The 12,179-nt window shown below is 48.1% G+C and overlaps 1 long non-coding RNA gene across 1 annotated transcript; it reads left to right on the forward strand.

The window, feature by feature from the left end:
• The first annotated feature begins 1,264 nt into the window (after positions 1 to 1,264).
• Positions 1,265 to 4,966, forward strand: LOC142033884 (uncharacterized). The gene is made up of 3 exons (XR_012651377.1): positions 1,265 to 1,730; positions 2,567 to 2,680; positions 4,374 to 4,966. It is a non-coding gene; the product is annotated as an uncharacterized LOC142033884 (long non-coding RNA).
• The last annotated feature ends 7,213 nt before the right edge of the window (positions 4,967 to 12,179 follow it).

Below are 12,179 nucleotides of genomic sequence, written 5' to 3' on the forward strand. Positions count from 1 at the left end.
CAGCAACGAGTTGCAAAAATGAGTTCGGTGTCACATTAAAAAGTACCTCTTTCTTTGAACGTTTCATCTGAGTGTGCCATTACATCTTGTGTATGAGAAACAAGCACCTCAAGTCATGTAGGAGGCTGCCCAGCCCTCCTGAGACATGTCTCCCTTTGGGAATGTTAACAAATAAGGAATTTTGTATGGTTTAGGTAGGAGCTACTGCCAAGAGCAGCAAATAATAGTTGACGATTTTGTTATCTAGACAGTGACATCATTGCAGCCTGTCTGAAGTCCGGAATAAAAGAGCTTATCTCCACAGACAGCAGACATGGATTCTTCCAGTTGGACAGGTGTCAAAACACCACATGTTCAGCCCTTTCAATGTTGGTGTGGGGTTTTTTTAACTCTTTGCATTTTTTGCTCCTCATGCAGCAAGTACTAGTATCTTTGGTGCACCGATGGACCAGGTGCTAGCATGAACTAAAGACCTCTGGTTTGGCACTGTACTAATGATAAGTACATAATAATGTACTAATCTCCTTGTGGGATTGCTAATTCACATGTTAATGGAGTCTACCCTGGGGAAAGGTGTGAGTCAAGCCATTAATATACCAAAAATGAGCCAAATGAATACTGTGTGTGGAAGCACATTTGTTTGGGTGGTCAAAACCAATGAAGAGGAGATGAGGAGCCTTCTGTGTTCCAGTTTGTGCCCGTTGCCTCTATTCCTGTCACTGGAGAACAGCCTGGCTCCATTCTTGTCACACCCTCCCTTCAGGTATTTATATACATTAATAAGATCCTGCCCTGAGCCTTCTCTGCTCCATGCTGAACAGCCCCAGCTCTTTCAGCCTCTCCTCGTAGGACAGATGCTCCAGTCCCTTCATCATCTTTGTAGCCCTTTGTGGGACTCTCTCCAGCATGTCCATCTTTCTCTTGTACTGGGGAGCCCAGAACTGGATGCAGGACTCCAGGTGTGGCTTCACCAGTGCTGAATAAAGGGGAAAGATCACCTCCCTTAACCTGCTTGGCAATACTTTACCTAACGCAGCCCAGGATACCACTAGCCTTCCTTGTGGCAAGGGCACGTTGCTGGCTCATCTTCAACTCGGTGTTCACCAGGACATCTCAGATCTTTTCCTGCCAAGCTGCTTTCCAGCTGGGTGGCCCCCAGCTTATATTGGTGTATGGGGTTGTTCCTCCCCAGGTGCAGGACTTCACTTCTGCTTGCTGAACTGCACGAGGTTCCTGTCAGCCCATTTCTCCAGGCTGTCAAGGTCTCTCTGGATGGCAGCACAACCCTGTGGTGTACCACCCGCTCCTCCCAGTTTGGTGTCATCAGCAAACGTCCTGAGGGCACACCCTGACCCATCATCCAGATCACTAATGAAGATGTTAAACAAGACTGGACCCAGAATTTCCCCCTGGGGTACACTGCTAGTTACTGGTCTCCTACTAGACTTTGTGCTACTGAAAACCACCCCCTGGGCCTGGCCCTTCAGCCAGTTTTCAGTCCACCTCACTGTCTGCACATCCAGCCTGTACTTCATCAGCTTCAATATGAGGATCTTATGGGAGACAGTGTCAAAGCCCTTCCTGAAGTCCAGGCAGACAATATCCACTATTGTCCCCTCATCTACCAGGCCAGTCACTCCTTCACAGAAGGTTATCAAGTTGGTCCAGCATGACTTCTCTTCGGTGAATCCCTGCTGGCTACTCCTGATGATACGGATGTCCGCTCGGAGGTATGGATTCTTGGAGCAAGGGGTTTGCTCCCAGCTCTGCTCCCTTTTCCGCCCAGCAGCACTGCCTGCGAAGCTTCCCTCTCTTTGACAAGTGGAGCATCTTACTCTGGTGCAGGCACAGGAGAGTGAGAGCTGTATTGCTGGAGCTGGGAGGGGGGTCTCTCCTCTTCAGCCCATCCCGAGGGGACAGGGTAGAGGGCTCCCATACGTATTTCTGAGGCACTGGACGACTGTGGGGTGAAAACTGCCCGTGGAAGTGGAGAGGAAAGTGGAGAGGTATCAGGAGAGCAATAAACAGGGCACTTATCTCCTCCTTAATCACAGCCCAGCCTTCAGGAGGTCTGCAGGGAGAGCTAATGGATTAAATACAGGTATTAAATGAAATCTTGGAAACGTTTCCCTCACCTGGCAGGACCGAGAAGCTAACGATACGAGGGAGCGCTCCCAGCGCGTCTGGGCTGTGAGAGGCAGCCAAAGGAGCGAGGGCTGCGGTTGCTTGTAGCTGGCCATGGGATTTAATAATCTGGGTTTGCCCTGTTGGTGCCAATGCCAGTCCTGAAATTTCCCCAGTATGCCCTTCAGCAATTCCAGATGGACTCAACAGGGTGTTCCTTCTCGAGTTGCTTCTAGCCTGAGGAGGTCAGTCTGTTTTTTTATTTCATTATGTGTACTTGCTGCAGTGCTTGACTATCTCCAGGGCTGGGCCCCACGCATGAGGCATATGAGCAAAGAGCTGCAGCTACAGCAGCATCCTAAGAGATGCTTTGATCAGATGTTGATATGACCTGCATAAAATCTTGCAAGGGTGTCCTTAAAATGCTTATTTGGGTCTCTAGGTGCCCTTTTGTCAGAAGGAAGGCTCCAAAATGTGCGGCTGAAGATGAGGGGTGATCTCTGTCCTGGTGCCGTGGGTGGCTAAGCGTGGATGGGAGCTCAGCAGGAAGGTTTCGGTGAGTAAAAACACTGTTTGCAACTGGGAAGTGGAGGTGGAACAACGTATTATTAATCATATACTTTAGTGCAATGGGTTTTAATGCTGGCTATGTTCTTGGGCCATAGGATCTCACCTTTGGTGGTGCTTTCAGCAAGGATGCAGTAAGCTTTCCTCCTCCTTCCCCTCCTGGGAACTCCTTCTCCTTAAAAACATTAGGAAAAGCAGTGCTTTTCATAATTTCAGGGATTTATCCAGAATGCATGAACTAGCCCTGCACCTCAGGTGACTGTAGTACAGCTGGGTACGAGGGATCATCTGCTTTCTCTTTTACTAAGTGGGTGGGATGGTTGGAGTTCCTTCACGACCGGGTTGCTTGCAAATGTTCATGGAGAGGGCAGCTCTTCCCACAGCTGAAACTAACACTGTGAACTCAACTCCAAAAACTAAGCTTCAAGCGCTGTGGGCAAAGCTAACACATCTGTTGGAAGAAAGCAAATCATGTTAATAAATGGTATCATAATTCAAAGTATTTTCTCAATATAAGGCTAAATTAATGTAATGCACTTCTTTGGGACAAATCAGCAGCAATCGGGCTAATCAAATTGACGTTTAAAATAATCCGACACAAGTAGAAAATCCTATTTAGCTAAGTAACGATGCCAGTCATTTTATTCAGCCACTTTCAGAGTATAAAGAGAATCTTTCATCTTTGAAGTCAGTGACATTAGTTTCTTCAGCTCCTTCTCCCCTTCCTAGCACACTTCTCCTTGCTTTTGGAGGGTCACTGGCTAGGATGTCTGTCTCCCACCATCCTCATGCCATCACCACCTAAATAAAACCTCAGCAGAAGTCATGCTTCATTAATAAACACCATTAACACCTTCTGGTTGCGTTACATAAGCACTAGGTGCCGAATTGTCATTAGAGATTGCTTGAGTATTACTAGGAGTACCGATCCCTCCTTACCTTTTAGACACAACCATTCTGTGCTCGCTGCTGCCGCTGTATTGGCAGTGGGGAGAGGCCAGGTCGATGCGGTGCAGCCAAGATTAAGGTCAAGATCAGGTCTGCAAGGAGCCGCACTGGGTAGCTGCTGTGGGACCGTGGGAGACAGCGACAGCACAGCAAAGCTGACCCTGCCAGTGGGACCTAATGTCATAATTCAAGCAACAGTAATTAAAACAAAGCAGCAGGGTATTATTTGGATAATAAACCTGCCTTAAAAGAGCGTCTGTTCTCAGACCCCTGAGCTAACTCGGCCCGCTGGTCCCACTGACAAGGCTGTAGCAGTTCCATGCCTGCTCAAGAGGCAGCCCCAGGTGAAAACAGGATGGAAGGAGATAGGCATGGAAATTAAGAATTAACAGCTAATTCATTCATCAGATACATGCAGGCTTTGCCATCTCCTCATTAGGTTGTAACACACACAGTCCCACCATTGCACTCACTATGCAATTTCAGGTTCTTGGCTTCTTTTGAATGCAAGTAACTCTTAACTCGTTACTAACTTGCCTCCTTTCATCATTTTATTTCTGAAATTAAGAATCGTCATTTCCTTCTGTTTGTGCTCCTGAGCAGCAGGTTTGCCTTTGTACAGCTATGACAGTCAGCATGTGCAAAGGTACATAATACAGGCAGGTGCTTAGTGTCATCTTCCTCCTCACCCAGGCTACTGTTTGCGCTTTTCTAACCATCTCTCAATTTTGTAGGTGGGTGATCTACCTGCTTTGACTTCTGGAACCATCTTCTTTCTGCCCTGGAGTCTCCAGATTCCAAAAATGGTTTTGACCCACTACTTTTGCTCTGCACTGGTTTTATCCCCAGAGCCCCAGCAGGGAAATTAGCCCTTTTCTTTGGTCCTTGGCTGTGCCACCACCTCTGCTGCCCGGGTGTCAGAGAGAAGTCCACATGCAGGAAGTTTCTTCAGAAACTCTCCATTGACCTGGGTTGCTCTTCCCCAGCTCTGGAGAGAAATGACAATGAAGTTGCTCATCTGTTACGTGATCTGCCATCTGGAGAGACTACCCCACACACAGAAGGGAGTTAACGTGAACCGAGGGATTCAAGCACATCTCAACAGTTTGAATATATGTGAACTTTCAAAGAGGATTAGGTACAAAAAATATTACCATGCCATTCCAGCACCGGAGGCACTGGATGTGTAAATTGAAGGATGTAGCCAATGCAACTACCTGACCGATGGCTTCCCAGGGACATCACGTCTCCTCTCTCTTTCCTCAGTCTGGACACTGGAAGATGGATATGTGCAATCAACTTTCTGCTCTCCAAGATCCTGGAGATCATCGAAAAGCTGGGCTACTCGGGTGAGCAGAAGAACCTCGGTAACATGGAATATAACAGAGAGCAAAGGTGCCACGGGGGCTCTGCAGAGGGGGAGCGTGGACCTGGGAGCATTTCTTCCCTGTTCCTCTTGTTCCCACCAGCTCCTGCATTCCCCAGTTCCCTGTTACAGACCTGTCCCAGTGCCACCACGCACTGCTCCCAGGGCATGAGGCAGCGTGGCACAGAGAGACACGGGTTGCTCTGGAGTAGCAGGGGTGCCATTAGACCAGATGCCTCTGGAATCCATCTGGCTTTACACAGAGAATTGTTTCACAAAGCATCCTCATGTGCATCCTGCGCAGAGCTCGCTGCCCCCATGGTTTAATCGCTGTGGTTCCACGCTGTGCAAAATTTGCCAAAGTGCTTGTGGACCACAGCTGGTAATAGCAGCGATGGCTGGGCTTGCAGAGTAGGGCATCCAAGCCATAACGCAACCTTGGACTTGAAATGGTCCCATATCCCCATCTGCAGCACAGCAAACCCACAGCCTGGACAAATGACCCGTGAGAAGCTGGGATTTTACTATATTTTCAAGTACGGGTGTCCCCAAGAGAGTGTCCACCAACCTTCTGTCCTGCTTGGGTGACAGGCACCGTGGCACACTCGAACACCCATCAGGCTGGCACTGTCAGCGGGGGAGAGGGCTGCTGCAGGCTGTTCCACAGGGGAATTTGAACCAAAGGGTTTAGCTCTACTGGTGCAAAATCCCTGCTGTAAGCAAGGCTGACACCTGTATCTGCCTTTCATTCCTACAGCAGCCCTTTCCCCTCTCCCCCACTTCTCCTCTCTAATAAAGATATCCTGGCAAGCGATGCGTTTTTCAAGAAGGCTTATAGTTGTCAGTTGCCCTGGCTTTGGCTTCATGCAGGCCGGGAAAAGAAAAGGTGGCCTCTTCCTCTGCCCCCATTAATTCCCCCGTAAATTGGATCACAATGAAAGGGAAGCGGCAGTGTAATTTAATTGTCCTCCGAGCACAGCAAGGTGGAGAGGGATGCTGGCGAGAAGGAGTCGTGCCCATGAGATGGCTTCTTTATTCCCTTGTATTTTACTTTGGTGGGGGCCTCAGCATCAGCTGCCTCTCCCCAGGTCCCTTCTCACGCTGACTGGGAGCGAATCGCCGAAGTTTGCCGTGCTGCAGGATCCCACATTGGGAGAACAAGAAAATCGAGACATCCTCACGCTGTACTGGATGTAGGGGTGGGGGATGGGGATTAATTAGGCAATCGTCGAGCACAGCTCTGAAATATAAAGTGCTCCCTCATTGTGGCTGTCAGGCAGCCCCTGTAACTTGGCAGAGCACCGTTGGATCCCATCCTGTCTCCAGCGAGTGGGAGTCAGGGGCGGGAGGAGGGATGGGGAGTGGAGAGATCTGTGTTAAGGAGTATTTCCCACAGAGAGACAAGCTGATTAACAAAGAGAACAGGGGCAGCAGCCAGAGTTGCCGCAGCTGATGTGGGTTGTGAAATGGCTCTGGAGCTCGGTTTAAAAGCACTAGAGGCTCAGGCACACAAACAACCCGCCTTGGGTAGGAATACACCTCGCATGAACCGAGCACCAACACCTCTGTGTAACTGTGCTTTTTCCCCCAGACAAACTCACGGTAATGCAGATTCTGGTACCGTTTTTCTGTCGGGGCTTGCAGCTTTGCTGAGATACCTGCTTTCCTACGGAGGGTAGTGGCAGGCAGATGGACAGCTACTCTGCTCCGGCTGATGCACGGTAACATGTTTGCTCTCTCATTTTTCCTTGAGCTTTTCCTTGAAGATGGTGTTGGTTCTTTTCCTCCTCTTAACTTCTTTGCATTCCACTAAAGCTTTCTGCAGTTTCTAATCCTTCGGGAAATTGTCGCTAACAATTGGGAAATTACATTAAAGCAATGTTTTACTGGGGAGCTACTAACTGGTACGGTGGGGAAGCTCAAGAAAGGTGACAAGGGACACTGGGACTTCGTTTCCGCTTTGATCCCAGGTGAATTTATTCTCCGAGACTCTGACACGTGTGAGCTCATATACGATGGAGAGATCAGCAGCAGGGGCTTCCTGCATGGGGGTGGAGGACACCGCACAGCTCTCCTTGCCCAAATGGCTGGAACGAGGTGGGGGAGGAGAGTGGGGCAACCTTGAGCCTCTCTGCAGGAGGGGAGACGGGAGGGTCAGCTCTCTATTCAGCAATGATCCACTGGAAATGAAGCAAAGGCACCAGGTGACACAACTGGGGAACAGGGTTGGCAGAGGGAGTCCTGGTCAATATACTGGAAAACCTGCACGGATAGATGGGACCAACCCACTTTGCTATGAGCCATGAAGGAAGGGAGGATAAGTAGTGGTGGTCTGCCGTAATGCTGTCAGCCTGTCACCGAGATACCAAAGCCTCCTTTCACTCTGTGTTGGCCTGACTGTCGTCCAGCACCTTGTGCCATGGCTGTCGGTGCTGGATTTCCCGTCTTGCCTTGCAGGGAGAAGTGCTTTCTGCTCTTTCTTCTCCAGTGCCTCTGCAGCCTTCTCTCTTCTCTGGACGTGGTGTTGGGGGGGTCCCCAGCTGGCTGGTGCAAGGGGGTCATGTCGTCCTCCTGCAACCAGGTGAGAAAGAGAGTTAAAGCGATGCCGTGGTTTGGGTAGCTCCACATGGGGCCACAGCTGCCAGACACAGTCCAGCCAGAGAGAGGGTTCAAGGAGAAAGCTGGGGCTACCAGTCCATCCTCAGCTATCTGGGAGATGCTGGAGGAAGGGTGGTGGCTGCTTATAAGAGAAGCAGCTTACCTGGCACAGGAGGGAGGCTTGAATACACGCCAGCACTGAGAAAAAGCTGTGGTGGCTCTGCAGGGAAGGATGCGTTGATGTGCCTGGATGCCTCCTGTACAGCCTCCTGAAGAAAAGAGCTGGAGCTAGAAGGAGCCCAGGGCCTGGCTGTAACACCCCCCAAGCAACATCTGTGCCTAACAGCTCCTGGAGTTTCGATCCACAGACTTGCTACTGCAATCCTGAGCTCCATTCCCCACCTTTCACCTGCTCCCAACCCCCTTGCGTAACCGAGTATTTATTCCCCTCTTGCTGGTTGCCCAGCATCTATGTCCTTATGTCTTCTTGAGTTCATCCCATCATTTTGGTCAGTGTGCCTGTGCTTTTTCAGTCCCAGCCTTCCTCCCTCCAGCAATGCCTCACCTCTTGCTGCGGTGGCAGGGGGTGGAAAGCTGCAGCCTGGATACTTGTGAGGAATTGGAAGGAACTGAAAGCAGGGTCACTCTAATTGCTGCCATCACCAGACTTGTCACTAAAAGGGCTCTGCTGTTGATTTATAGGTAACCTGAATTTAAATGGTCACATGCACAACGGGCAGCACCCGTGGGAACCTCTCACTAGCCCTTCAAGTGCTGCTGGACACTAGAGCCCATTAGCTGCATGAGGTGGAAGCTATAATTACAAGCAGGTTCATTTTCAGGGTTCGGGCTGTTCTGTGCTCTCTGCCCTGAAATTCCCAAGCTGGTCTTCAGTTCTTCTTCCCCATCAAGACCAAAAGGTCTTGCTGGTAAAATATTTCTCTTTCCTCACTTTAAAATGTCTGGAGTAGAAAGTGTACATGCTTCTGACTTCCCCTCCAGGTGTCTTGTGATTTAATTAATCCCTAGTCACATATGAGTATCTTCTGAGATGGAGGCACGATACTAATCCACTTGCACAGGAAAAGGCATGTGAAGATAATTGCTTCTGTGTCTCTTTTAATATGGGAAGAATGTCTATCGGATGGAGAGTCACTTCCTTACATATTTCTGATGAACTACTGTTTTCATTTCAATCCTATAAAATAGTGATGTAAATTGATGTGCTTTTGAGAATTTTGGTCCCTGAATTATTGCTGTGGATCAGATACTTACTGCTGGCCAGCGTTCAGCCCGCTGCAGGTTGCCTGGCTCTGCAACATCAGACTGAGATGACTGGTAAAGATCTCCCATGTGAAGAGTGGCTCTCACCTGCCTGGATTAAGCTGTACTTCTGATCAAAAGTCATAGAAAATGCTTTGCAGGAACGTGACTGTTCTGAAATCCTGCCAGAAGTAGATAGGAGCAAGGATGTACCTGGTTCCTCAAGTGACCTCATCTGCTGTGGGACTGAGCCCCAGTTCCCAGCCCTGTGTCTCATCAGCAGCCGTGTGCTCATGGCCTCCAGGTGTCCTGCTCCTTCTTTTCCTGAATATTCATCTTTCAGCCACCTCTACTAATTGGTTAATACCCAACCTGTGTCTAAATCAGACTCCAAGTTCAAGCACAGTCGTCACCAAGGACACAGCTGCTGAACAGGCAGAATAAGAAAGAGATGCAAACCAGAATGGCAGGCAGATACGCTCAGACTTTGACACTTGAGATGTTTATAACCTAGACTATTTACAGTGAGATGTCAAACATCATTTGAAGATGAACAAGTAGTCTTGCAACTAAACAAGCAGGAGAAATAACAGCAGCTAAAAACATGCGTTAGACGCCTCCGAGCCCAGTCACTTGAAGGATGGCTTAGAAAGGATGACACAGGTCTGACAAACCCAGTCCCTTCACTTCCCATGTCGTAAGGAACTCCACTATCGGACAACCTAAAAAATGCAATCTGATCTGTTTTCTGGTGCACATAAGACTAAATCCGATTGCCTCGCCTCCACCTGACCTGCAGGATGTCCTGGGCTGTCACTGCTTCTGATGGGTTTTTCTTCTAAGTAAGCTTTGTAGAGAACTTGCCACACGGAAGTCCCTGCTGGGAAAAGCTAGATATTGACAGCAGTCACCACAACCTTGAAAGCTTAAGGAGTAATTCTTTCTGTATATCCTCCACATAGAGGATATCTTTGAGTAGATCAAATTGAAAATACCATGTCTCATTTTGTTTATTCTCTAGTGCTGGGTGAATGACAAATCCCAGGAAAAACACTCTCAAGCTGAAGGTGAGGCTGTGAGTATGTCTGCCTGTGTTTGTGTGTACACACATTTATATATATAGACTATTAAATTACTTGTACCAGAAAGAAATGCATGGCTTGCCACTAAGATGTTCTCCTGTGCATGAGAGGCGAGGTGTGGAATACAGTGCCCTTATGTGAGGTTGTCTTGGCTCCCATATTAATGTACAGCTAAGTTAACTCAAGGTTTACCTGATTTTAAATCTTGTACAAAGCTGTCAGGCATAATACTACAGCTTTGTAACTGTGACTTGATAGCACTGGAATCTATGTGCCATCTTGAGTCTAAGTAATTTTACTGGGATTTGATACTAAAATGTATGGTGTTGCTAGTACTTGCTGGGGGAAGGGGTTCAGCTCTTCTGCATTGAAATACGCACATTTTAATTTCTTGTCCTCATTGCTTGATTAATAGGCAACCTCAGAAGGTGGTCAGAGCACTTCTGTTTGGTGCAGCTCTCTGCCTGCAAAGTCTGAAGGTGGAGGTGGGGAGCAGAAGTGAGCCGGCGATCATGCTCTTGGCAACGTAGGACAGACTCACAGCCTGAGTACTAGAGCAGCAGCAGGAGGCAAGTGTGTCCAATTTCTTTATAGGATGTGATTTCCATGCTCATCAGATAGTGGAAACTGGAATAAATAGAATTAATGAGCTCTTGGGATCATTGCAGACAGTGTCAGTAGAAGTTCTTGGGCAGAAGCTGCGCTTTCCCACTCTAAGTGCTCTTAAAAGAGTCACCAAGTGTGCAAAGATGGGAAATCCTGGTGATATCCCACACTTTATCCAACTGTCTCCTACACCAAATGCTCACAAATGAACAAAGGATGAGGTGGGAAGCAAAGGTGGGAAGTTCAGCTCTCCCACTGGAGAGAGGATGCTCTGGAAAAATCACTGCTGACCCTGGTGCTGCCCCAGGAAGACTGAACAAAATCCAGAAGGGATCATAAAGGGAGGCAGAAGTCTGGCAATTACCTGGAGAGGAGCAAGGTGTAGAGGAGGACCCTGTAATAGCTGGATATGTGCATATCTTGGAATACGGGCTGCCGTCCTCCAAGTTATATCATCCTTGAAGGGATATATAAGCACTATAGAGTGACAAAACCCACAAGACTACTGTCACTTCAGTGTCTTGTTTCCCTGATTCTCATGCATGGACCTGCCCAGCGTGTTTCAGCCTCCAAAACCATGACATTTTAGGGGAGTGGTGTGTGCTGTGGTCACCCTCCTTCCTTGCTGAGGAACAGGGATGGAGTTGGGAGAACCCAGACCTGGGAGATCAGCAGCACTGCCAGGTCCTAGAGTTAGACAGGGGAAGATAGGGAACGATCCCTCTAGGAGGAGAGACTAAATAGATTAAAAGACTGTTGCCCAGAAAAAAAAAATAAATAAAAGACCCCAGAGGAAGCATTATTCATTTGATTATGTGATTTCACTGGGTGCCTCTAGTTCTTGGGTTATTGGGCAGCATCTCTGCGACCAGCAGGAAGGGCTTTCTCCACAACACACCCCGTGCGCTGTGGAACTAATCGCCGTGGGATGTTGTGAGGGCAGAAACCATACACGTGTTCAAAGAAACGTGAAAAAAATCAGCAGATGAAGTCTGGTGTTGGGCAAGATGTAATTTCTGATAAAGCAACTAGCTATTTAGGAATGTCTCCTTCCCTCTGGCCATGGGTTTTCACTCCCTCCTAAGCTTCTTCCAGTGATTAGACCAGCAGCTGGTCCCAGTGGTCTCTCACTCTCAGACAATATTTTTTCATTTTTTAAGTTTAATATTTTAAGTTTAAAATAAGGAGATACAAGGCTCTGTCCTCTCCAGTCTTGTCATCTTGGGAGCTAGTAAGATCCTTGGTGAAGTAGCTTTGAGTGCTGGACTGCTCCTGGGATTGTGGACCATGACTTAAAACAAGGTCTGGTTTTTCCCAGCATAAAGGGAAGTATTTTTCCTCGGTTACTGAGCATTTGTAACTCTGACACCACCATGACCCTCTCCTCAAGAGCCAAGATGTGGGTCTCATCCTACAAATTCCAACCCTGATTCTGGAAGGACCCACTACTGAGATGACAGCTATTTACTCATTTCACTTAAAGATCCAGTCTTCACAGTGAAAGAAGGAGCTGGAAAAAAAAAGGACATTTTAATTAATGCTACTGATGGTTTATGGAAGAAATGCAGTAAGAAACACCTTTGGTGTGAGACTGATATTAAACCAATTTAAAAATTACTTTTCTT

This window comes from Buteo buteo, chromosome 8 (genome assembly GCF_964188355.1).
Source record: "Buteo buteo chromosome 8, bButBut1.hap1.1, whole genome shotgun sequence".
NCBI lineage: Eukaryota > Metazoa > Chordata > Aves > Accipitriformes > Accipitridae > Buteo > Buteo buteo.